Source organism: Gallus gallus, chromosome 1 (assembly GCF_016699485.2).
Source record: "Gallus gallus isolate bGalGal1 chromosome 1, bGalGal1.mat.broiler.GRCg7b, whole genome shotgun sequence".
NCBI lineage: Eukaryota > Metazoa > Chordata > Aves > Galliformes > Phasianidae > Gallus > Gallus gallus.
Genome location: NC_052532.1, coordinates 124,411,053 through 124,436,323, shown reverse-complemented (window position 1 = coordinate 124,436,323; position 25,271 = coordinate 124,411,053). Strand labels below are relative to the sequence as shown.

Below are 25,271 nucleotides of genomic sequence, written 5' to 3'. Positions count from 1 at the left end.
GGCCATCTTTGAATTAATCAAGCGTTGGAAAACACCCGGATGATATGGGTGTGCAACAACCTCATTCTTTCTGCCATCCCATCTCCAGATGATTCTCTGAAGGCAGGCAGTATATTTCTCTCCAGATCCCATTACAAATTAATGCAGCCTAGACTGCTACAGTTTCTCCAAACACAGCAAGCATCAGAACAGCTATCTCCAAGGGACTGCTGGTATGAGAAACGGAGACGTGCCTTTCAGATTACCAAAATGGCATCACTAAATACATAATTAAGGACGAAGAAGCACAAGGCTTACTGCGTGACACTGAGGCATTCAAAGGCAGACATACAAAGCATGGAGCCCCCAACAATTAATCTTCATTAAGAAAGTCTGACTTCATTAACGTCATTATCTAGGTGGACATCCTGTTCCCCTTGACATCAGTGGAAGAATTATTAATGTCTCCACTAGGAAGAGAGTAAGTACAGCCTGATGATCTTGTGTATCACTTTGGAGTCTTGCGTGAAAGTTAGCTTATCTCAAGCTCTATTATACTTACGCATGCTAAATAATGCATGTGCAGAAAAAGCTGTTAGTTTTGGCAAAAGATCACACTTCACTAAGCAGCGCTGTAGGTATCAAAGCTATTTAACGGCAATTAATATAACCATGGTATTGCTAAGGAGAGGCACTTCCTCATTCTGAGCTGTATCCTGCCTTGTACCCAGGGCTGCGGACTGTCAGCTGGAAAACAGGACACTTGGGATCGGTGCTCTGCACAGCAAGCAACCCCTACGGTGCTGGCAGGCTGGCATTCGCCACAGGGCAGGCAGAATGCACATCACCAGCAGAAATAGGTAATGGAGCGAGACAGCATGGGCCTGCGCCCAGGTAAAGGAACATGGCTCAGAATACCAAAGCGGTAATTTCCATTTATTGGGGAGTGAAAAAAAAAAGAAAAGAAAAAAAAGAAGAGAAGAGAAGAGAAGAGAAGAGAAGAGAAGAGAAGAGAAGAGAAGAGAAGAGAAGAGAAGAGAAGAGAAGAGAAGAGAAGAGAAGAGAAGAGAAGAGAAGAGAAGAGAAGAGAAGAGAAGAGAAGAGAAGAGAGAGAAGAGAAAAAGAAAAAAAAAAGAAAATAAAAAAAATAAAAAAAAAAAAAAGAAGCCCTTCTAACTTTAGTCTAAGGATAAACAGGGAGCGGAAGAATAAGCGTGTTTTCACAGCAGTATTAAAATTGTTAAAATAAAGGGGAAAATATTTCCTGTTCCTCTAGGATCAACCTCTCCAAGTTTTCCAAATGCCTCAGGATACTGTTTCGTGTTTAGAATAGTTAATAGCATTCTCTTTAAAAAAAAAACCTTGTACAATGGATTCCTCTTCTGACATTAACACATGTGACTGAAGTAAAAAAGGTACTGCCTAGCAAAATATTCATCCCTAACACATCCTCTCTGTCCCAAACTTTTTATCTGTCCACAACACCCATCTCCAGTAAAATGCATCAAAAAAACAACACGATTAGATTTTCAGGATGCCTCGCTTCACTGAACATCAGTATCTTTGGAGGAATGCATCCAGAAGCATTACAATTCGAGCCAGAAGAGCCTGAATACTTTTGTGGAGTTGTCAAAATAGAGACAGGAACACCTTAAAAAACTCTAAACGTAGCTGAAGTTCTACTGGACTTCATGTGAGCATATTTCTGTGTATTTCTGTCAATAAGAGAGAATTAACCCATGCTGTGTGTTGCTGTTGGTTTCGAATTGTTGCATGTGGACAGTAACAAGCTGCAGCAACTATACAGCTTGAGACCAAAGTCATTGTCTATACTATAAAAACCACAGAGTTTTCAGCAGCCTCACCACAAGAGATCTGGGATAGCCTGTGCTGATTAAGGTAATAAAATTCATTCCTTTCATCAGTTCCCATATTGTTTTTTGACAGGTTGCTGCCATTTATTTCTCAAGTGTAAAAACAGTTTCCTCCTTGACCAGAAATAACGTGAACTGTGCAAGCTAATGGCAGCTGACCCCAAATCAGATACAATAGCTAGAATATTATTTTTAGAGGCAAAGTTGCCTTAAATAGACCTTGTTCCAGCCTCTGCTACCAACACAAACACGTTCCTGCTCAGTGTTCGCTCGCATAGGAAGCAAAACAAGAAGTCATACGCTGTGTCCATGTTTACCTCTGTCTCAAATCAGTAAGTAGATGGGCTCAATCTGGAGGACAATCTTGGCTCAATTCTGCAGACGTGGGAGCCAGAGGGCATACTGCACACACCAGTGCACTGCAGAACTTCCATTCATACCATATTCATAGAAGCATACAAGGAATCATTTAGATTGGAAAAGGTCTCTGAGATCAAGTCAACCATCAGTTGGACCTACCAAATGCCACAGCTAAAACATGTTATTTTCTGTCACATTCACCTTTCTTGAATAATTCTAGAGATAGGACTCTGGGCAGCCCATTCCAATGCTTGACCAGCATTCTGTTAAGTTCTTACTAAACACATGAAATACTGCTCTTTCTTCTAATCCTAATGAGGCTGATGTTAAGCACATGAAATATAAGGCCTAAACTATATGGGAAATACATTTAAACAACCTAGACTAAACAAATATAAGCGTAAGTCCTATTTGTAGCTTTATTCATCCTGAAGCAGTACAACAGTGCTCCTGTGAAGCAATAAGGAACACAAGAGCTTCTGCTTTTTGGCTTGTTTTAACTGGGGCTATAGGAAACTACAACTACGTAATGGGAGGATGTGGTGAGGTGGAGATAGGCCTCTTCTCCCATGTAATTAGTGATAGGACTAGAGGGAATGGTTTCTAGTTGTGCCAGGGGAGATTCAGCTTGGATGTTAGGAAATAATTCTTCACTGAGGGAGTGGTCAGGTGCTGGAACGGGCTGCCCAGGGAGGTGGTGGAGGCACTGTCCCTGAAGGTGTTCAAGAAACATTTGGCTGCTGTATTGAGGAACACAGTTTAGTGGAAGATAAAAGTGGTAGGTAAATGGCTGGACTGGATGATCTCAGAGGTGTTTTCCAACCTCGATGACTCTTGCTGGGACTGCAGCTAGTACAGCACATCAATCAGCCATTTCTGGATTATTATCTGACACGAGCATACAGCTAGGATCTCATTATGAAGAAAAATAAAATAATTAATTTCAAGACTCCAAGGACTGGGATTAGACTAACAATAGCAAAGCCTTTAATTAAATACAAAACCCCATTTGTATTGTTTCAAGTGGTCCAAATTACTATTTTCTATAAACTCTGACATTACTTAGAAAAAGTAAGTACTATTTCTTGGTCTAAGGAAAATGAAATGTGTTGCACGCAGAACAGCTACCCAGATTACCTACATACCATCTCTGGTTGGAAAGTCATACTGCTGCTGAAAGGAGAGGTGTGGAGGTTGACATAAGGTGATGGGAACAAAAAGCAAGCCATCTCCAAATATTTGCCTTTAGAAGCACAAGAGTGAGAGCTGTTGGTTATTAAGCTACAACAGAGAGGTATCAGAACAAAGGCTGCACCAACTGAATTAGAGCACAAGCTGGACCCAGGCTTCACCCTTATCCCATCCCTCATCAGGAAGCTGCTGACGGCTCCAGCATCCACTCCCACTTTCATACGCACCCATGATAGAGGCTGCCATGTCCCTCTAGAGTGACTTGCTAAGCACAGCAAGTGAACGGATGGCTATCAAAGTTGGCATGGGGACACCCAGCAGGGCCTGCCCTCAGCATGCAATGCACTGCTGCTCACAGAGAGGATGTTATTTCACTGAAGTCTGCCTCCACATGCAAGCAAACTACTCCCAGTTCAAAAATGGTTCTGGTTATTTAGGTTATTATGGCACAATTAGCTACTGTGTCAGCTTCCACCCTGTGCTGAAATAAAGGTGTCCTACGAGCCCTCCTCTTACATAAGTTTTCTTTGAGTCATGAGTTTGAGTTTGTGTTATTAACACCACTTCAGGTGCTAGTGACACAGTATGTGTATGTCTTGAACGCAAGGACAGGCACATTTCAAACATGTAGAAAGTAAGCAATTAGACTGGGTGGCTTTGCTCATTTGCTTTATAATCACTCCACACTTTCACAATGTTTACACATGCAAACCCTACCCTGTCCTACACACCCACATTGGCCACTCTGAAAGAGGTCTGCACCAGCAAGTCAGCTGAGATGCTCTGGCAATCTATTTTTTATTGGCATTGTGTTTGGTTGTTTTTAATACATGAGATATCAAATTCCCACCCATACCGGCAGCTGTTCTGGTGTTCCTATTGCTCTCTTAAAGCCCCTGCACAGACAGTTCTCTACAGAAGAGTTCAGAAAGTACAGAAAACTCAAAAAGTCTAATAATTAGGAAAATACTGTGAGTACAAAGAGGTGGATTTGCACTCACTAGCACTGTCGTTAACTTTAATCAGTGTCATTGCTTTTCCTCTGTTTTCTGTGTACTGAAACAGTGCACGTGCTCTTCTTGCAGTGCACAGCCAAGGTCACTACCTCAGCTTTTCAAGAAGCACTGCTGCATCATTTCTTATAAAAAAAGCACCACAGCTGCACACATGCATCTGCTGATATGCTCTTAAATTAAATATCATTCAAGAGTCTGAAATGTTTAACTGGAACTACACAAACTGCTCTGAGTGAAGATATAGCTACAAATCAGAATGATGGATCAGTGTATAGACCTGGAGAGACAACTAAAAAGCACACAGATGCTTTATTATCTATGGAGGTGGAGGCTGGTTAAAAATATGGACTTCCAAAGCAAGAAATGTAAAATGGATCCACACAAATAAAGCCACTGTGGTGCAACAGCAATTCTCAGAAAGGTGCATTTTGTAAACTGCCCCTCTGGCCTGAGGTACCCCAAGTTCATACTGTGTGCTTGCCAAAGACACTGCAATTTCTGTCTTTGTTTTTAGGCAGCACATTTATTTTGGACAGAGAGAGGGAAAAATAGCCCATAAAGTTCCCACTGTTATGAAAAACAGAAACAATTGCTAGAGTTACAAGCTCCTCACCGACTGAGCCAGAAGATGAACAGCTCTTATTCCCCACTCAGTTAAGCACAGCTAACCAAAACTTAGAAATCCAGCAACATCGCAGTCAAGTCCATAAAACCTGATGCTTACAGAAACTGTTATTTGCCAAACTGAATCTAGCTGTAACTGAACAGCAGCTGCAACTGTCAACCCATCAGTTTCTGAGAAGCCTTTCTCCCCAGTATGTTTTCTTGCAGCTGCCTGGGTTACAGCCTTCGCATAGGCAGAATACAGAGCACGATAAACATAGCAAGCATCACAGACTTCAAAGCAAGGCAGCACGTGATGAAGCCAGTCAAAAACAAATCTGCCTAATTATGCAGTTTGTTTTGAAAAAGTAATGTCACTTCTCCTTCCGTAGTTTCATTCCTCTCAGTCTAACTATGAAAACGTGCAAGGTAATGAAATTAGTCTCCAACAGTATGTGAGGGTTCTCCATGTGTTGATGTAGCTCCAGAGCATGGCAAATGGTGGGCAATGCCAGTCTTCTCCCCAGGGGCAAAGCTGTTCTATTTTCTTCAACCTTCACTAAAACATCAAAAAACACCACCACCACCAAAAACCAAAACCTAGAAATCACCATGAACACCACATTCAGCATACGTTCTCTATCCCACTTACCTCTACCACATCATGTTTAAGATTATTCAGTTTTCTTACCCATTAACTAAGTTCTCATGTGTCTTCTGCGTCCTTCAGTACTTGATCAAACCAGATCTGAATTACGAGGTTGACTCCAACTATGACTTTTGGCAAAATACGTTTAAGGTAACAGCAATGCAGTTGTCCTGAAACTGTGCACCGAGTGTCCAAGAAAGAACCCAGCTGAAGCAGCTATGATTCCTCGTGTACCTTTGTCTGCCAGAGGCTCCTACAGTCATGAATCTTAGGGGGAGAATTGGATCTCTTTGTTTTCTCTGCGTGGAAGAAAGCTGGGAGTCCAGCACAGCAGAGAGCTGTGTCACACAGTGCCTGTGCATCAGAGGCAGGCGAGCCGCGACTGACTTCCCCACTTCTTATTTCAGAGAAAACGTTTTGAGCAAGTATGAGGAGTGGTTAGGAAGGGGCACGTCTCCCTTCAAAAAATCCCTCTTCCACATGGCTGTACAAACTCAAAACTGATTATAACTGCGCAAGCTTTCCCTATTAGGAATAGCTGAAAGAATGCTGGAAGCAGCTGCTGCTATTCCTTGGAGCACAGCAAACTGCACTCGGTGTTTTCTGTCTGACCTTCTCATACAGCCAGTTTGCAGCTTTTTTAAACACCTTTAAAAACTTTCTGCTCAAACAAGCAAATCAGCTGTATTTATAACACCACTTTGACAAGAGCAATGCAGAGGCTCTTTTACACAATTTGCTAGGAAAAACAACAAAACCTTGATGAAGGCACTGCTTCATAAATAATGTCTGTCACGTTCACAGTCCGCAGATACAGCGCTGTCATCTATAGTGCGTGGGCTGGAAGCGTAGGCAATTTGTGAAAAACAAACACTGAATCACCAATGACTTCAACTGCAGTTCCGCACTACCTGGCTTTGCACCAAACAAGCATGCAGAGTGACAAGTTCGTTTCTCAGTCCATACAACTTGGGACTCCATCAGATTGCTCACTGAAAAGAAGCCACAAGTGATGGTGAGGGAGAACATGTTATGTTTTCCCCATCAATCTACCCAGATGCTTTGCTTACTGCTACATCTAGATGGGCTGAGCAGCCACGGTCTGCCTGAGTGAGGCAACCAGCACCCATGGGTCAGAAGCATGTGCTGGACATATCTGGCGGCCACCAGTACTGCCTGCTACCGCCACACACACACAACACACATCTCTTAATTTCTAAGACTTACCCAAAGCCAACGGAAGTCAAAGCACACACCTCAGCACTTTCAGTGTGTCAACGGAAGAGTTGTATGGAGCAAGGCACCATACAAGACTTCCAAAGAAAAGCCGTCCTACTGAATAATCTTCTCAGGGAAGCACTGTCAGTGGGTGTGCTTACATCTCAACACAAACCAAAGACACTGGAGCTAAATTTAATCTCTCCTCTTCAAAATGCTGTAGCCAGAGATCAGCCTCCTGCTGGTCATCTCAAAATTATGCTGTACATTTGTGCCACTTGACATCTTTCTTCAAAACCAAATTTCTTCAGCCCATATGCCCTCTGTTATTATTCTTTGAATTTCCTCTAGCAAAAAAAAAAAAATGTTATTTGCATAAGTAGAAATGGAGATATACTCATTCAGAAACTCACTCATTCGAGCCGTATGAATAAGGAACTCCCACTTTCATGCTCTGTGAACAAGAAATCTAAAAGTCCCCACCGTTTTCTGGCGGTCTGCAGGAAGACAAAATAAAGTGGGAGTGAAGTTTGGTCAGCCCGCTTGCATTTATGAGCTCCAGACAAGGTTATGTTCCTTTAACTTTGTTAAGATATCTATTGGTTAACATGAATTGCAACTATGCATTGACAGCAAGGGTTTCCTGCTCAGAAACGGAAGAGTCCCGTGATATACGTTGAGCTCTGCTTCCATTTCAAAACACTCTTTTCAGTAATACTCAGTTTTCTATTAAAAAAAATAAATAAAAATTGCTACTCAGGATGGAATGTAATGTTATAAATACAGAATGTTCACAGTATATGGAGAGGCTATGCAAAATATAATTGATCATCAAAAAATTGAAGAAAATAAAGTTATTCTGTTTACTTTGGATCGATTTCTTCCTGAAGGACTAGAAAATATTCTTCTTAAAACTTAAAACCGAACCTTGGGGTAAACTATCATTGAGAAATCGCTCAACTGATTCTGATACGGTAAATTCAACATTCACAGATCGGCTGTAATTTGTAATGTGCTTCTTAATTATGCAATATTCCAGGGAACCTATACCCCTCTGGGGTAAGCTTAGGAGAACTAAATTAGCAGGCAGCCAAGAATTCCTCTGGCTGATCTCTTGTTACACAGTGACCAATGCTGGCCACTAACATCTCACGGGACTGTCAAAAATAGCTTCAGAAATATAATTGACCAAAAAAATCTCTGTTTATTTATTTATTTAGTTTTTTTTTTTTTTTTTTCCTCCAGTGAAAAATGAGGCTTCTGTCTTAAAAAACAGTCACGAAGAATACGTTTTCTGTGGAAAAACTGATGGCTTGGTGAAAAAGTTCAAAGAAGTCCGCAGCTAATAAAGATGTTTTCACTCAAAAACCTGTTGGTGTGTCTCACGGGAGCTGCAATTCCAGTGCTTTGCATGCTCTGCTACCTTTCCCACCCTGAGCAGGGTTCTCATGACAGACTCCTTTCCTCACCTCAGACGACAGAACTGCACTGCCAGAGATGAATGCCCCTTACGGCTCATCACATAATAGCTGGGGTATCAATTACATGCACTATAGCTTCCAGGGGACACGGCAGTGCTCTTTTAAATAAAAATGCTCTCTATCTTTCTATTTTCAAAGAAAGCAATCAAAAAATGCTATTTCAGTCTTTCTTGGATTCCCCTGAATTACATTGGCGAGCCCCAGAGATAAACTGGGCATTCACAACCATGCAGGTTAGATGCACTAAGCTCTGGTGACACAGTTCATTCAAAAAGAAAAATAAGTAGCAGAAGTACAACAACCTCACTTAGCTTTACGCTTGATGTGTTCCTAAGATCTGTGAAAACAGAGAAGCAGTAGCAAGGCGCGTATGCAAACAAGGCACTTATAATTATATACAAGCCGTCTGGTCCATTAGCCACAAAACACCCCATATGCTCCAGAGACCGTCTGCATGTATCCCACAGACTCTAAAATGCAGAAAGCAAGACAAATCAATTAACGTATTAACTCATGTGTTGTTTTTTTTCATCTCATGCTTTTAAGTGCCATTACAAGAACTGATGACTCCAGAAGAGATAACGAGTGCTCTGACGAGTCATATTAGGATCTAATAAAAGCCTACATCGTGAGATAAATTAAGAGAGAACTTGAAGCGGCATCTCTGTTTCTAGAAAAAGAAAGTGCTGTGAGGAGCTGAAGGGACACTGGTAAACTGATGGAGAGGGGGAAGAGGAGCACTCCCAACCCCAAAGTAACCGTAGTGGAGTTTGGTCGGACCTGCCCATATTGCTGCCATCTCTGAGCAGCACATGAGGAGCGTGCTCTGTTTTATCCCTGTTTCAGACTTCTGAAGCCGGTCTAACATACTCTGAGTATGAAAAACACACTTTACAACTCTGCTTTTATGTAGGCTGTATAGTGTCTTTTCCCTTGACAGAGGTCTAACAACCCACACGCTATGAGCAGCGGCGTTGGGCAGAGGGGCAGTTGCAGGCCGTCGGCTGCTCATGGTCGAATCACAAGGGAAACTCCCTTCTTTGGACATGTTTACATCTCCTGTTGGCAAAAGCAGCACATACACAGAACTATGGATTCCAACCACATTTTGGATAATGACACACTAAGTCTTGAAAGAGCCCTCGGTGAGAAGAGGGCACAGCAAAGGCCTCTTTCAGCCCTCACCACAGGTGGGGCTTCCAGGGAGGCTGTCAGCAGCTGCCATACACCAAACTACACCAACACGGACACAGCCCCAGAGCCTGCTTCTGAAATCAGGGCATCAATGAAGCTTATAGCGAAGGGCCTGGTCCTCAAGCTCTGAAAAGGCAGGTCTCCACCTACAGTCCCCAAATGAAAGACAAACAAACAAGCTCAGAGGCAGACTGAAGGCCTATTTTTAGATGAATGAACAACATCTCTCCTTACCCACTCTCCTCTCTCCCCTCATAAGCTTTTGTTGAGGACTGCCAAACGCTCTCTGCTCCTATTTAAGTTTTTTAATGGCAATCTAACAGACGTCCCCAGCCCAATTATTTTAATCTGCCCGTGTTGAGTGGCCACAGCAGCTGTTCACCTCCTCTTATCAACCTTATTAATCCTGTAATTTAAATACACATTAGTCAGTTGAAGGATCCACACAAACCTCTTTCAGGTTTGACGTTTCATTATAGAGTGAGGAAAGCGCTTTGAAAAAATGAAGGATCCATCAGTTTGGGTTTTAAGAGACAGGACGAGGCTCCTGCTACAAAAGGCATGCAAACACAGGAAGTTAAAGAGCTTTCACTGCAATATCCTTGTAAAATCAACAACTGCATGAAAAATTAGATTTGTTGCCGGGTCCCACATTATTGCAATACAAAGAGTTCCTCATCCTACATACACAGAGCAGCACAGCATATCTGATCCACAGCTTTGAAACTTTTATCGTGCTACACTAACATCAAAATATCAGCATTTCAGCCTGCCATCAAAGATTTCTGTTTAGATAAAGGCAAAATTCATTTTGAGATTTACCGGGGCTAAAAAGTTCTTATCCACATTATGCCCATTAGTGAACCAAAGGAGAATATTTTACACACCTCATTAATAATAGTAAGGTTTATTCAAGGGAAACTCAAGCCATAAGCCTGCATTTTGAAATACAAAGGATTATAGAGCTTCCTACACTTCAGTATCACTGCAAGGAGCTCCTAACGGGCTGCGGATGAATTTTAGTTGATTGCTTTAGAGGTACTCTTTGTTCCCCGAATCCCCAGGGACCAGCTACGAGAGCTGTTTGCACTGGGGGGATGCTACAGTAGGATAATTTCCATCAACTGAAGTTGTGGCTATTTGTTCAGAACCAGAGGAGAACAGAAAAAAAAAAACAATATAAATAAAGCCTTTAAAGACTTTACTCAGATCTGAAGAATTCAACAGCTGCATCCCATTCAAGAAATGGAACAGGATAAATATCCTCAGCTCTGAGAGCTACTTTTAAGGGGCCAAGCTGAAAACTCAGTACATTTCTAAAAGAAGACATTGATTTTAAAGGCACCTATAATGCTATCACTTTTAAGAATACTTTTACAAGTCAGCTTTATGACACTTGGTATTTTCCTTAAGAGTTTTATCTCCAGGAGATAAGTTAGTGCAGGTGAATCTCAGTATTCAAGGGACACAGGAAGCTCCAGCCCTCATAGACATGCCTGCAAGCATGTTTTGCACACTTTCACCTTAGTAGTGCTTTCCAATACAGCTCTGGGTCACGTAGAAGTACCTTGCAGGAGTGATACAATGAGCAAGATGCACGAGCCTGACTTAAGAAATTATAGTCCCTATATATAAGATATGCATTGATGAAGAGGAATATAAACAACCAATAATGCTTGCAGATGGATACTGAGAAAATAAAAAAGCATCCATTAAATGTAGTTTTGTTTATTATTCCACAGAAGGTTATTTTCATCAAACTTCTCCATTCAAATCTTGCACTGAATCAACATTAAACAGAAACTCCGAAGGCTGCTCCTCTGTGACTTCTCCCACAGCACAAAACTAATGGACACTATTATTGCTGTTAACACTTTTATTACTATTACCCATACATCATTCATTATATAATGAATTAGCTTATCCTTGAAGAATCCCATAGACTTTGTGAAGGTTCCCCTTTTCACTTGGTGGAATAACTACAGTCACCAGTCACCAAAGTGTTTCAGATGCTCACAGCTTAGCTCAGAGGCAGATCAGACCCACAGTGGGACTCCTGTCAAAGTACAAGCATCCATATCTAACCTAGGCACTGCAATTACTAGTTCCAGCCAGTGGTGAGGAACAGCAGCTTGTAGGGAATCAATCTCTTCTGTTTGGTTTACAGAGATAAGGATGAAACTCCAGAAATGCCTTTCTACACCCCATTCACTCACAATCAGCGGTCAGTACAAAGGTTTACATCTACAGTGTGGCTTAACCGTAGATGCAGAGTGACATAAGACAAATTCCACCTTAAGATACCACTTTCCCTGGTTGTCAAGTACTGATACTTTCCTCTGAGCTCTAACCTTTTCCAGCCAGGCAGCAGGAAGATGATGAACACGCTTATCAGCAGCCATCTCCACAGCTGCCTGATGAAACAACAGGTTTTTTGGCAAACTCATCAGCACATTTCCCAAGGCGGAGTGTTTGCTCAGCTGCAGTCCCTCCTCTGATCCCTAAACCAAGTGGCTCCAGCCTGGTCAGGCCACCAGCATCTCCACTGCAACAAGGCCTCCTTGCAGAGCCCAGCCTGCCTCTCAAATGAAGCAGCTCAGGGTCATTCTTCATTTTAGGAACTTCATACCCAGCAGTGAAAATGTCAGCTGTGGATGAACCTGCCTTTGCTCTGTTCATTGCCTGCTCTAATTCCCTTCAGTCCAATTGCCATTTATAGCAGTGGAGCTGGGTGGAGCTGCTGAGTCTATCCCTGGGAAGAAGGAGATCACAGACAGTGTTCTTCAACTGCTGAAACAGTATTTTCCCCTGGGAACTGGGCACACATTACTATTACAAAATAAACTGCAGTAGGTCTCAATTTTTAATTATACTACTACTCCTTTTCAACCAATGTGGTGCCAAACTCTACAGGAAGAGTTTCCAGCACTACAAAAATTTACCTTGAAAACTGTCCCAATGAGTACTGTTAGGACTTGAACTGTCACAAAAAAATGATGAATGGCAGATTTGCAGCAACTTCACTTCAAGTAGGACTGTGCTCTTTTTTTTCAGCAGCGCAGAGCACAAAATGCTAGATGCTGCAATTAAATAGCTATCAAACCTTAATGTGTTAAACTTTCACTTCTGATGCATTATGTTATGATAAAGATAATAATGAGGAATAGAAACCAATAAAAACTAGTAATAGATTAAAGCTTTCCTGGCTTTTACCATCCTCTCTCAAAGAACATTCATAGCCAAAAACATGAAAGGAACCAGAGATCTTTTAAATTCCCTTAGGGACTTTGTCATTGCCGGTCCTTTTTATACAGAAGATATTCAGGTTACAGCAGGCTATACAGAGAAGCATGAAATGCAGAAATGCAAAGAGCATCCATAGGTTGTAATGATATAGGTAACACTGTCTTCCTCCCACGCCTTTTCCAAAATGCTAAAGCTATCTTCTGTATGAAAGCAGAACAGAAGACAATAGTATAAATACAATCCACAGTTCACACTTGAAAGACTATGCTATTTAAAAACAAATAAACTCCCAAACTGCTCTTTCCAAAAGCAAGCTCCATTCTTTTTTCTGCTAGTTAATAATTACAGAAGAATTTTCTCAAGTTTATTGATGGTGGGAAAAGAAGTACAGTTAGAGCATTATTTTCTTGTAGAGAACTGAAATAATACTTTTTCCAGATTTCCACAGAGATGTTCAGTGGAAAAATGCCCAGTATCCTAAAACACTTCTCCCTGGAAATTAATTTCACTCTTTCCTTCCCTTATAGTCTTTTATGAACAAGCAGAAAAGCACACAACAGAACAACATACAGTCTTTAAAAGCACATTAAAACAGGAATTTGTATATCTCAAATGTCTGTCAGGAGAAAATATTGTATACAGTACTCCAAACTAATAAAGAGCTGCTACCAGACTAGAAAGTCTTTTTTTAATATTGTTTTCCAGCATTGCTCCAAACGAGGATCAAGAAGTTCTGCTTGGATTATCTGTTTCATACAAATAGTTGCATAACCAAAAGAAAACTCCTGTACCCAAGCCCAAAGCTCTAAGTCAAAGTACTAAGATGCCAACTACTGATAAATCAGTGTGACTATGTGTCTCAGGTTCAAATCTTCTGATAAGGAGAAAATAACTCAAGGAACCATCCATCATGCCTCCCATTAAAGACGCCTTTACAAAAGGTGCCTACTTGTTTTTTCACTGTACCATGGTCAAGAGGGTATGAAGTATTTCAGACTGTGCAAGATAAACAGTTCTTAAAACTTTACGTTACCCAGACAAAAACTTTCTGAGAAATCCAGGAGAGAGAGGGCAAGAGGGGGCAGAAAGAAGAGGAAAGGAGAGGGAATAGGCACTGGCCCAGCTCATTTATCTTACCAGAGAAAAGAAGCAGGACACGTTCCAGATTAGCTAACCACTTCAACCAACTCATGTCACACTACTGATTTAACTTTACATCGCTTCTTGCAACCTGACCAAACACACTGTAAATGCTGCTGCACTCAGCACTGAAAGAAGCATCTCACCGTGCTGCCCCTTTAACGGACTGGCATCGCAAAGACACAAACAGCTCTGCCTGAGAGTGGAGATCCGACAACGGTTGTATTTCCAGCCAAAGCCCTAGTGCAGCGGAATGCCTTTTCCCTTAAAGGAACAGTGGATTCCCATGCACTGTTCCACTCAGCCAGCTAGCAGCATCCAGCTGTCACGGCTGGGGCTTGCTGGGGCCCCACGAAAGCGCTCTCTGCCTCTGCAACATGGGTACTGAGGGAGGTGTTAAACATAGGTGTGTGAGACTTCTGGTCTTAGCATAAAGGAAGTCCCTACAGCCATCTTGACTGCTTGTGTTTGTTAAAATACAGGCTGTGCATACTGGCAGGCTCGCCTGTCTTCACAACCTTAACAGTTAATTTAGCCCTATGCCAATACTTCATGTTCACTGGGGAACGTGCAGCGAAAGAACTGTGGGAATAAAGAAATGACTCAATTTGGTTTGCCTCTGAACAAGCCTCACATTTTTCGTTCTCCTCATTGATGCTCTCCATGATCACAGAATCATAGAATGGCCTGGGTTGATAAGACCACAATGATCATCGAGTTTCAACCCCCCTGCTATGTGCAGGGTTGCCAACCACCAGACCAGGCTGCCCAGAGCCACATCCAACCTGGCCTTGAATGCCTCCAGGGATGGGGCATCCACAACCTCCTTAGGCAACCTGTTCCAGTGTGTCACCACCCTCTGGGTAAAAAACTACCTACTCATATCCAACCTAAACCTCCCCTGTCCCAGTTTAAAACCATTACCCCTTGTCCTGTCACTATCCACACTCATTAACAGATGTTCCCCCTCCTGTTTATATGCTCCCTTCAAATACTGGAAGGCCGCAATGAGGAGCCTTCTCTTCTCCAAGCTAAACAAGCCCAGTTCCTTCAATCTCTCCTCATAGGAGAGGTGCTCCAACCCTCTGATCATCTTCGCGGCCCTTCTCTGGACCCACTCCAAGAGCTCCATGTCCTTCCTGTACTGGGGGCCCCAGGCCTGGACACAATACTCCAGATGGGGCCTCACAAGAGCTGAGTAGAGGGGCACAATCACCTCCCTCTCCCTGCTGGTCACCCCTTTCTTAATGCAGCCCAGAACACAGTTGGCCTTCTGGGCTGTAAGCACACACTGCTGGCTCATGTCCAGCTTCTTGTCCACCAGGACCCCCAAGTCCTTCCCTGCAGGGCTCCTCGCAAGGAGATCTTTCTCCAGTTTGTATAAATACCTGGGACTGCCCTGACCCAAATGCAGCACCCTGCACTTGGCCTTACTGAACCTCATTAGGTTTTCATGGGCCCACTTCTCCAGCCTGTCCAGTTCCCTCTGGATGGCTTCCCCTTCCCTCCAGTGCATCCACTGCACCGCTCAGCTTGGTGTCGTCTGCAATCATGGTGAGAATGCACTCGATGCCATCATCTACGTCATTGATGAAGATGTTGAGGAGCACCAGTCCCAAGACCGACCCCTGAGGGACACCGCTTGTGACCGGCCTCCACCCTGACACAGAACCGTTCATCGCAACCCTTTGTCTGCATCCAGCCCGCCAATTCCTAATCCATCGAACAGTCCATCCTTCAAATCCACACCTCTCCAATTTAGAGAGAAGGATGTGGTAAGGGACCATGTCAAAGTCTTTGCAGAAGTCCAGGTAGATGACATCCATCACCCTTGCCCCATCCACCAAAGATGTCACTCCATCACAGAAGGCCACCAGATTGGTCAGGCATGATCTGCCCTTGGTGAAGCCATGCTGTCTGTCTCAAATCACTTCTCTGTCTCATACGTGCCTCAACATAGCTTCTAGGAGGATCTGCTCCACAGCCCCACAGACTTATGCATGTTCAGTCCCATGAGGAGAACTCGGATTTGTTCCACCGTTACAGTAGGACAGAAATCAGGTCTAGGAATGCGCCAAGGGGAAATGAAGTGAAAGTAAGTGGAAGAAAAGGAAGTTATCAGAAGTAGTCAGCACGGATTTAACAAGGGGAAATCATGCTTGATCAATCTGGTAGCCTTCTGTGATGTCAAAACTGGCTGGGTAAATGGGGACGGAGCAGTGGATGTTGTGTACCTTGATGACAGCAAGGCTTTTGATACTTTCTCCCATAACATCCTCATAGGCAAGCTTAGGAGAGTGGACAGTGAGGTGGATTGACAACTGGTCAATTGGCAGAGCTCAGAGGGTTGTGATCAATGGTGCAGAGTCTGGTTGGAGGCCTGTAGCCAGCAGTGTTCCCCAGGGGTAGGCAGGTACTGAGGCCGATCTTGTTCAACATCTTCATCAATGACCTAGATGAGGGGATAGAGTGAACCCTCAGAAAGTTTGCTGATAACATGAAGCCAGGAGGAGTAACTGACACACTAGAAGGTGTGCTGCCATTCAGCAACAAGCTGGACAAGCTGGGGAGCTGGGCAGAGAGGAACCTAATGAGGTTCAACAAGGACAAGTGCCGAGTCCTACACCTGGGGAGGAATAACCACACCTATTAGTACAGGTTAGGGGCTGACCTGCTGGAAAGGAACTCTGTGGATGAGGACCGGGGTGCTGGTGGACAACAGGGTGACCATGAGTCAGCAGTGTGTCCCTGTGCCCAAGAAGGCCAGTGGTATCCTGGGGTACATTAAAGAGAGTGGCCAGCAGGGCAAGGGAGGTGATCCTCCGCCTCTGCTCTGCCCTGGTGAGGCCACATCTGCAGTACTGTGTCCGGTTCTGGGCTCCTCAGTTCAAGAAAGACAGGGAACTTCTAAAGAGAGCCCAGCAGAGGGGCACAGAGATGACTGGGGGACTGGAGCATCGCCTTATGAGGAAAGACTGAGACACCTGCGACTGCCCAGCCTGGAAGAGAGAAGACCAAGACGAGATCTTATCAATGCTTACAAATATCTAAAGGGCAGGACTCAAGTGGATGGGAAAAGGCTCTTTTCAGCAGTGCCCAGTGACAGAACAAGGAGCAACAGGCACAAACTGGAACACAGAAAGTTCCATACAAACATGAAGAAAAAATTATTTACTGTGAGAGTAAGAGAGCACTGAACAGGCTGCCCAGATATGTTGTGGAGACACATTTTTTGGAGATACTCAAGCCCCCTCTGGAGACTTTCCTGTGCAACCTACTGCAGAGAACCTGCTTTAGCAGAGGGTGTGAGTAGATGATCTCCAGAGGTGCCTTACAACCCCTGTCATTCTGTGAAAAGCTGGGCGGGAACAACGTCCACCTCAGCTGTCATCAGCTTCAGGTTTCTAATTATGTTCACAAACATCATACGTTGTCCTATTTTTCTCCAGCGCTCTTCTCTGGTCCTACTGCATTTTGGTAACTGCTCCCCCTTCAACCCCAAAAGACTCACATGAACAGCAAACAACTGCCCATACAAAGGAAAATGAGATACTAAACACCTGTAAGCATCACAAACAAATATAACAATAAATCAGAGAGAAGAAGTAGGAAAGGACTTTCACCCATCTTCTGTTTAACACTTCTTCTGCATCACAGCATGCAAAATACGACTTCAAAGGTAACTGCATGCTGCCCATCCCTTTGCAACCAGTCACCAGATTGCTTGTGACCGCTCTAACAAATGGCTGTCTCAGCAGCAGCCTGCTGCCAAGGCTGAACCCCCCAGGCACAACTGTCCTAGTAGTTGTCAGTTCCAGAGAACCACTCTGCTGTATAATGCAGCCCTGGCCCAGCCAAACAGACCTGCTCGAGAGAACAGCACAGATCACTTTTGCAGCTCCCTCAAATAGAAAAAAAACATATTCTCTGCCCTCACTAACACAAGCAGCATGAAAAGTTTTCAATAGCCTCTGATCTACAGCTGCTTAGGCTTACATTATGCTGGCATAAAATCAACAAAATTACTCATTAAATAAATACTGAAACAGTGGGTTTTTTTTATAACAAGATGCTTGAAAGGTCAGCTTGCAGTATGCTGATGTTGAAGAAAATATTATTAATCAGAATGTTACTACAGGTTTTTACTTAAGCCCCTCTTTTCATTATTTAGGACCCACATTTTGAACGCAAAAAAAACCCAACACAAAGTGCTTGTTTCCTACTGACCTTACCACCAGATTTGATTTCACTCCTATTTGCTCACTCCAGATTGAATTCAATAAGGCTGTTAAATCACTCAGTATTTGTCCCCATTTAAACACAGCCCGGATCTGCTCCTTCACTCTCAGTTGCAGTGCAGACCCTCCCTTCTGTATAACTACATATCTTCTGTACAAAAGACAGACTCCAGAAAGCACACATCTACCTGGCCAATAACATTTTATTATAACCTAAATCCAAGAACAGATAATTTATTGGTTCTCTGGACAGCCACCACAGATTTTCAAACTCCCCAAGCCAGAAAACAGTCATCTAAACTATTATGTGGGTTTATACTGTGTTGGACCCAGATCTGTTCTCTAAATCCTGGACACTGTGTCCCAATAAAACAACCCAGCAGCAACCACTGTGACACACAAATACAGTGAGGCTCTGAAGAAGCTACATCTCCCCGCTCAGTAACTTTTCCCAGTGGGGATGTCAACGTAAGATTTTGAAAGAAGTATGTTCTATCTGTGTGTTTGCAACGCAGCAGTGGTTTAAACAAAACATCTCCTGTGTTTAGAACACTGCGTTATCAAAATAGCATTAAGAGAATGAGACTACATCCTTCTCATAATTTGAAAAGAAGGAAAGGAGGATATAATAAGGATGGAGATCTTTTAACTTCTCCCTGTTCACACCCAAGCTGCGTTATGCTATGACCCGTTGTGAGCATGGGGACAGCCCACAAAGTTCCCAATGCACAGTTTATGCAATAGCAAACTAAACTAACTATATGAAATAATAACGAAAAGGAACCTACCGAAACACAGGGTAGGAAGTTATTACCTGTTTTAGCCTGCCATATCTTAAACAGGTTTCCACAGAAAGGTGGCAACCATACCTGAGCATGAAGAGTGATGTAGGATGAGGTTCTACTGTCTTCTTTCTACAAGGTGGGTGGTTTTCCAAGAGCCTAGAGGCTAACCTCATCTTGCCAGCATCCCTCTAATAATGAATATCCCTGCTGTTCTCATACATGTGGCACTGTTCATGTACACAAGTGAGGGATGATTGTATTTTACAAATAATTTTCAGTAAGCAACATGCACCTGCCACGTGTGACCACTGGGGCCTGTTCCTTCACTTTGAGGGATGCAGCCCAGGCCTGGCCTCACCAAGGATCACTGCTGCAGGGTCTGCCCAAGGCTCCCATACTACCTGGGCCTGGCAGCTGAGGAGTCACCTCAGTGGATGACTAAGTCTGCTAGCTTATGAATGTGATGGGCATTTTGATTAGTGTATTTTTAAAGCATCCTGCCACTTGAAGAGTGATGTGTGTTCAGCTACCTTCGCCCAGCTGATGTGCTGAACTTCAGCAGCCCTGAGACGCTCCTGAGATGATGGCTGCTAGTGAGCACAGGTTCCCCAGTCCCAGGGCACTCCTGCTCAGACTGAGATTCAATTTCACTTCAGGATAGAGAAAACCACATGCCCAGAATCTTAATCCAGCACCTGAGGATGCTCCCTGACGTGGTTTAATTTCTAAGTGCAGGAAAGGAAGGCATACCCGCAGTCATGACATTTACACATCTCAAAGAACGTGACTCATGCTTTGCGATACGCCATAAATAAGAAAAGACATGAAGCTGTACTGTCAGGACTAAAGCAAGGAGAGAGAAAAATATCTCTTTTGCTTTCCTTTTGTTTCCAGGGTTGTGTTAGACCTGTGTTACTCCTTGACGTTGTGAGTCCAAATGAAAAAGAAGATGTTCTTGTGTATGACTGATCACGTCAATCCTTCACACTTGTACAAAAAAGGTAATACTACATTCTGTGCTTTATTTTTGCTGCCCCAGCTATGCAAAATATTTCTAGAAGAGCAACCTTGTGTTAACAAAGAAAGCTGAAGTTAATCAAAATTACTTAAAACTGTGGTAAATACTTCCTTCACCTGCTTTCCAACCACGGTCCCGGGGACTTGATGTCTAAGCAGTTGCATGCAAGATTATGTGTGCTGTCTGATGACAGCCAAAGTAGTAAATCTCTCAAAATACACAGGATATCTTTTCTATAGCCATTCTTGTATACTCAGCTTTCAACAAATTCCACTGGCAGTCCTTAGCTCTGCAAGAGCGTGGTAGCAGTGCTCTCTCCTTGTCGAACATGTTACATCAGATTTTTGAGCTCAGCATACATATGTACAGATTATTTTTTTTTTTGGAAGTCTTACGAAATCTTTGAGTGGAATTACATTGCTATCACCTATTTTTTTTCTGTATTATGAAAAACTATCCTTAGGCTACACAACTTCTTCCATTCCACCATTCCACCACAGCTCGCACAGGTTGGTTTTAACATTTGTAAGTGGTGTGTGTGAACAAAAGTACTCAGGCTGGACCTCTATATGGTCCTAAGGTATCTGGGGAAATATTAGCAAACAGAAGCTATATGACTCTAAAGATGTGTTTAACGCACTACAGTTCCCGAAAGCACAGTATTCATGCATCGGGCCACATGACAGTAACAACGTTCTCTTACATGATGGGAAGACAACCATTTTGGAGGTCATGCTGAAAAGCATACCAGTTGCCAGTAACGAAAGGAAGGATATCTTTGGAGCAGCTCAAGGATATGGGAAAAGACATCCTGCACACAGACCAAGCAGCAGGAATACCCTACGTGGCTTCCCTACACCCCGGTCCCCTGCTCTATACCGTAAACCTGGCTGAAGGACACACCGTCTCCCTTCTAGCACACAGACTTCAATTTCTTTGCCAGTGAAATGAAGATGGAGTGGATGACAAGGTAGAAGGAATTAGCACACATCTACATATCGCATCAGGACAGCAGAAACATCACATCTGCCTGGTAAAATACATAGCTGAATACTTCAGAAGTAAAAAGCTTTATGTATCAGAATCTGTATTTTAACCCATAAAATTTTGTTTTCTTGTTTCTGAATATTATCAAATCTTACGGTTATCTTAAGCATTTTTTTCATGGACAGACACAGTGCTATTAGCATCGGACACGGTCTATATTGTCTTATTTTAAGGCAAAACACCATATTTTTCATCACCAACTGTGATGACAATGATTGGAATGATGGAAGACCTCAGGGCCTTATTTTTAAAGGCATGAAATCATGAAGCGCTGGGAAATTAAAAGCCTTTCTGAATGTCACTCAATGAGTAGGAATTCACCTGCTCATTCTTCTTTTTACTGAGACGAGAGGAGAGGTTCCCTTTGCAGAGATCTGGGTGCTCAGTCTTTGGACAAGTCAAAGGTGGCCGTTCTGCTGTTGTTTAAAACTGTGTGCAAGTAGATATTAGTCCCCCACCTCCAACACTTTATTTGCAATCTGAGAAATCTTGTCACTGAAAACCAACTGAATCTTAATGCATGAGAACTGGATGGGTTCTTACAGTGGAAACATCAACTCCTCCCAGACCTGAATTCTCCTCATGGCAACGCATTGAAAGCATGACCTCTTTAATTCCAACAGGCACGTTTTTAGAAAATTTACCCCAGATAATACTTTAAGCAAGACAAATGAACCACACCACTGTAATCATAACCGATATGTGAATTATAAATTTGGCACGGGCTTCTAGACTCTGTGAACGAAGATTTCCTTAAAGTAGATAAAACTGCCAGGAAAAGCAGAAAAGAAAAGGATAACTCTGGTGAGGGAGTGGTCTTCAAGGCATTTCTTAAGTAAATGTTTTTATCAATTTTTTTTTCTTGAAAATCTCCTATGAGCATTTAAAAAAAAAAAAAAGCCAAAACCAAAACACACACACAAGACATGGAGCAAAAATTCAACACATCAAGGAGGGATCATGCTCAGCTCTCAAATGTTTTTGCAGATTCTCCAGTTGCTAAAACCAACTGTTGTTTTTTTAAGGCTATGACTGCTCCCACATTCCTCTCAGATTCTACTTAAGCTGTGCTGTTGGCAAGTCTTGCTGCATTACTTTTAAATAACATTTAGCCCTTTCGCTCTTTGGAGTTATGAGCAGGGCTTCGAAGTTAAAGGGAACTGCTCCCAGAGCTTGCAGAAACAATGGAGGGCAATCAAAAGAGTTCAAAGAAAGCCTCAAAATAAATTTCAAAATCCAAAGGAATTTTATCATTGATTTGCTGTTGCCACCACTTAACAATGACTGATCAGACTTTCCAAATAGGCAGCAGCAGACCTGTCCTTGACATCTACAGATATTTTGAGTTCCAGATGCGAATAGGTGAGCACTGTTCTTTTCTGCTATAAAGCTAACGCAAAGAAGTACTTTCTCCTCTTACTTCAGATACTGTAATTATAGAACGATGGAGGACAGACTATTTATTGACTGCTTGCCTCCTAGGAGCACTGTTTGCTATGCCAGTGAGTATTACGGTCATCTTGCAACTGTAATAGTAATTTCAGTGCTCAGTTTTGCTAAACTTGATAGTGAATACTCCTTTCACTTTGCAGTGGAGCATCAACAGAATCATACATATACAGGACTGTAACGTGAAAGTTAGAAATGACAGAACGAATGCTCAGCTGGCCTGTATGCTGAATACACCCACAATGTTTAACTTTCATTGCTCTGGACTCCCAAGGAATTCCTGATCCATGAGACAGTGCTATGGGCTGTGGAAGAACCTCTGGTACTGAGAGGCACCCAGCAGGGATCCCTTCAACGGGAGCAAAGCCCCGGTGCAGGGCTGCATGAATTCAACAGCGATGTGCAGAGTTAGGAAAGGGTCACTCAGTCTCAGAGCAGGCACGTGAGATCTGACAGCTCTGTGCAATTACCGCTTTCAGAAGATTATTCTGCTTTCATGGATAGTGAAGGAAAAGATTAGTATTATATATGAACATTCACCCTCCTTAGACCTGAAATACTATTTGATGTGTCATGGAGTGATATGCTGGATGGAGTTGGCAGCCTCTCCTGGCCGGAGGGCTGGATTGCTTTTCCAAACTCCTCCAATCTTAATACTTAATCTTCACATAGGAATGAAGCAGAGATAGCAACACTGTTTTGACTGCTAGTCCTTCATGTAGAAGTAAGCTCCTAATGAGTTCAGGCAAAAGGCAAATGTGCCACTCAGCAAAACACTGAAGTACGTGCTTAATTTAAGATGTATTATTAAGATGTATCTATTGTGTGCAAGCATTTTGTTGAATCATAGATGTAGACTGGGTGTTGTACAGCCAAACCTCAGCTATTCAGCAACCCATTCCACCCACTCTACGATTGTGGAGGGGAATGCTTTGACCTAAAGAGGTGCTGTCTCCTTACACTGACTACACGGAGGTATCAGACAATTGCTTTGTATGTTTAACGTCTAGAAGAGAAAGCTCATGCTCAAAAAATCCTACCCATAGTGTCTTACCAGCAACTGAGCAAGACAAATCTGCCACCATTATGTTCATTAAAAAAAACTCAAAGATTGTCAGCAACATCCAGGCCAAGTGTTACATTACTTCAGAGTAATTTTACTTCATACCACCAATGTAAACAAAATACATATATATACCAGTTTTGTTTTTTCTAGCTACCCCTTCCCCCTCCTATCTAACACACCCTGGTTTCATCAACTTGAGTTGAGGTAAAATGTTTTGATCTTTTTGACATGCTCAATCCCTTTAACATACCCAGTAGCAGGAAAAAAACTGACTCCTTCCTGAGTTGCATCAGTTTCAGGCAGCTTCCAGTGATATAACACCAGAGCAGGACAAAGTCAATCTGGCCCACTGCACCTTGGAATAGAGAGGATTCATTCCACAGGGGGTTCAAAAGATAAAACTCAATCAACTGTAAGGAATACTTTCAAGTACTATTCCTCTTTTATCGATCTAGAAAGTTGTTTTGAGCATGGACAGTCGTGCAGTAAATTAAACACTGGTTTTGCTATATTGCATGATAAAGAAATGTGCATGAAGATGGCAGGTGCTCATGCATTTGTATTCAAGTAACCTCAGAGTCATAAAAACCCAAGGTACTCTTTAAATGAAAGGAAGAAAAACAGAAAACAAAAACCTTGCCCAGTTTTAGGACAAACTTTTTGCCCATACTTAACCAGAAAGTTCACAAGTGTTTAATATCTGGAAAAGAATATCTGCGTAAAAGAAAATTTGATCATTGCTTGAAGAGAATCACAGATTTTGGAAACTATTATATCTTTTTCCTGCTGTAGCTTTTTAGTTAGTACAAAAATATTTCCCATTCCTCTAAGACCAGATGGCTCTAAGTTTTAACCTTGCAAGCTGCAGCACAGCAGTTGGAATAGAACTGGAAACACAGAGGTTTTCGTCCTCAAGAAATTGCAGTGTTTTGTTTGAGCTCATGTCAGGTCCACAGCAAAACTCCAAAATGTGAAGAAGCAGGAGATTTTGGGCTGGGGAAAAAGAGAGTAAAAAATATTTGCCAGAATGTCTCAGTCTAAAAATTACTTTAGTTTCACTTAGCAAATTTGGGACTTCTCAAAATTTGTGATTTTGTGTCAGTGTCTCCATAGAGGTAACCTTAGAAAAGAGCTCCTAGATCCTTGACTTACCTAAAAGATGTCTCAATAGACCCTGTGGTTTTATGATCAGCATCTGTGATTGTAATGTAAATTACAATCTGTAATTTAAATGAAGCTGTAAATGAATCAAGACGTTGTGTTTTGGCCATACTGATGACTGTGCTTTTATTAAATGATTTTACCTGAATTCTTCTGTCTTCTTGTACAGTTGCGTGCTGTTCCATATGCAAAGGATATGAGAAACCTCTAGAAAATGATGCTATCACAGGTATTAGGACTGACTCACAATACAACAGCACAATCAATGCAACGCTGGGCTTTGCCATCTCTTTTTAGACAAGTAAATATGCCTATGCTAACATATCCATGTAATACCATTTTCTCCTTTTCTTCCCTTTGGAAGGCACAAACACCTTTGAAAAGGCATCAGAGCATGATGACACCCCAGGTATCACACTTCAGTTTTCTTCAGCTTTTCTCCTTACACCCAATCCTCAAACCTCCATCACTGAGAGACCAACATAGATAATGATTGCCCATGACTACACAAGGAGAGGTGTATTACTCCTGCAAAAGCGATTACACTTGTTACCCA

General features: G+C 42.5%; 1 protein-coding gene across 9 annotated transcripts in view; it reads right to left on the bottom strand.

The window, feature by feature from the left end:
* The window catches only part of ARHGAP6 (Rho GTPase activating protein 6), a 309,403-nt gene that overhangs the window by 60,214 nt on the left and 223,918 nt on the right, over nucleotides 1–25,271 (bottom strand). Inside the window, exon 1 of one of the 9 annotated variants that reach the window (XM_046909394.1) lies at nucleotides 13,949–14,325. The exons of 5 other annotated variants lie outside the window; for them this stretch is intronic. The gene's annotated coding sequence lies outside the window, so the exon portion shown is untranslated. Of the gene's footprint in view, nucleotides 1–5,714; nucleotides 6,046–6,899; nucleotides 11,504–13,948; nucleotides 14,326–25,271 lie in introns of those variants that run through there. 3 more of the 9 variants (XM_046909395.1, XM_040662409.2, XM_040662398.2) reach the window with 3 other exon arrangements.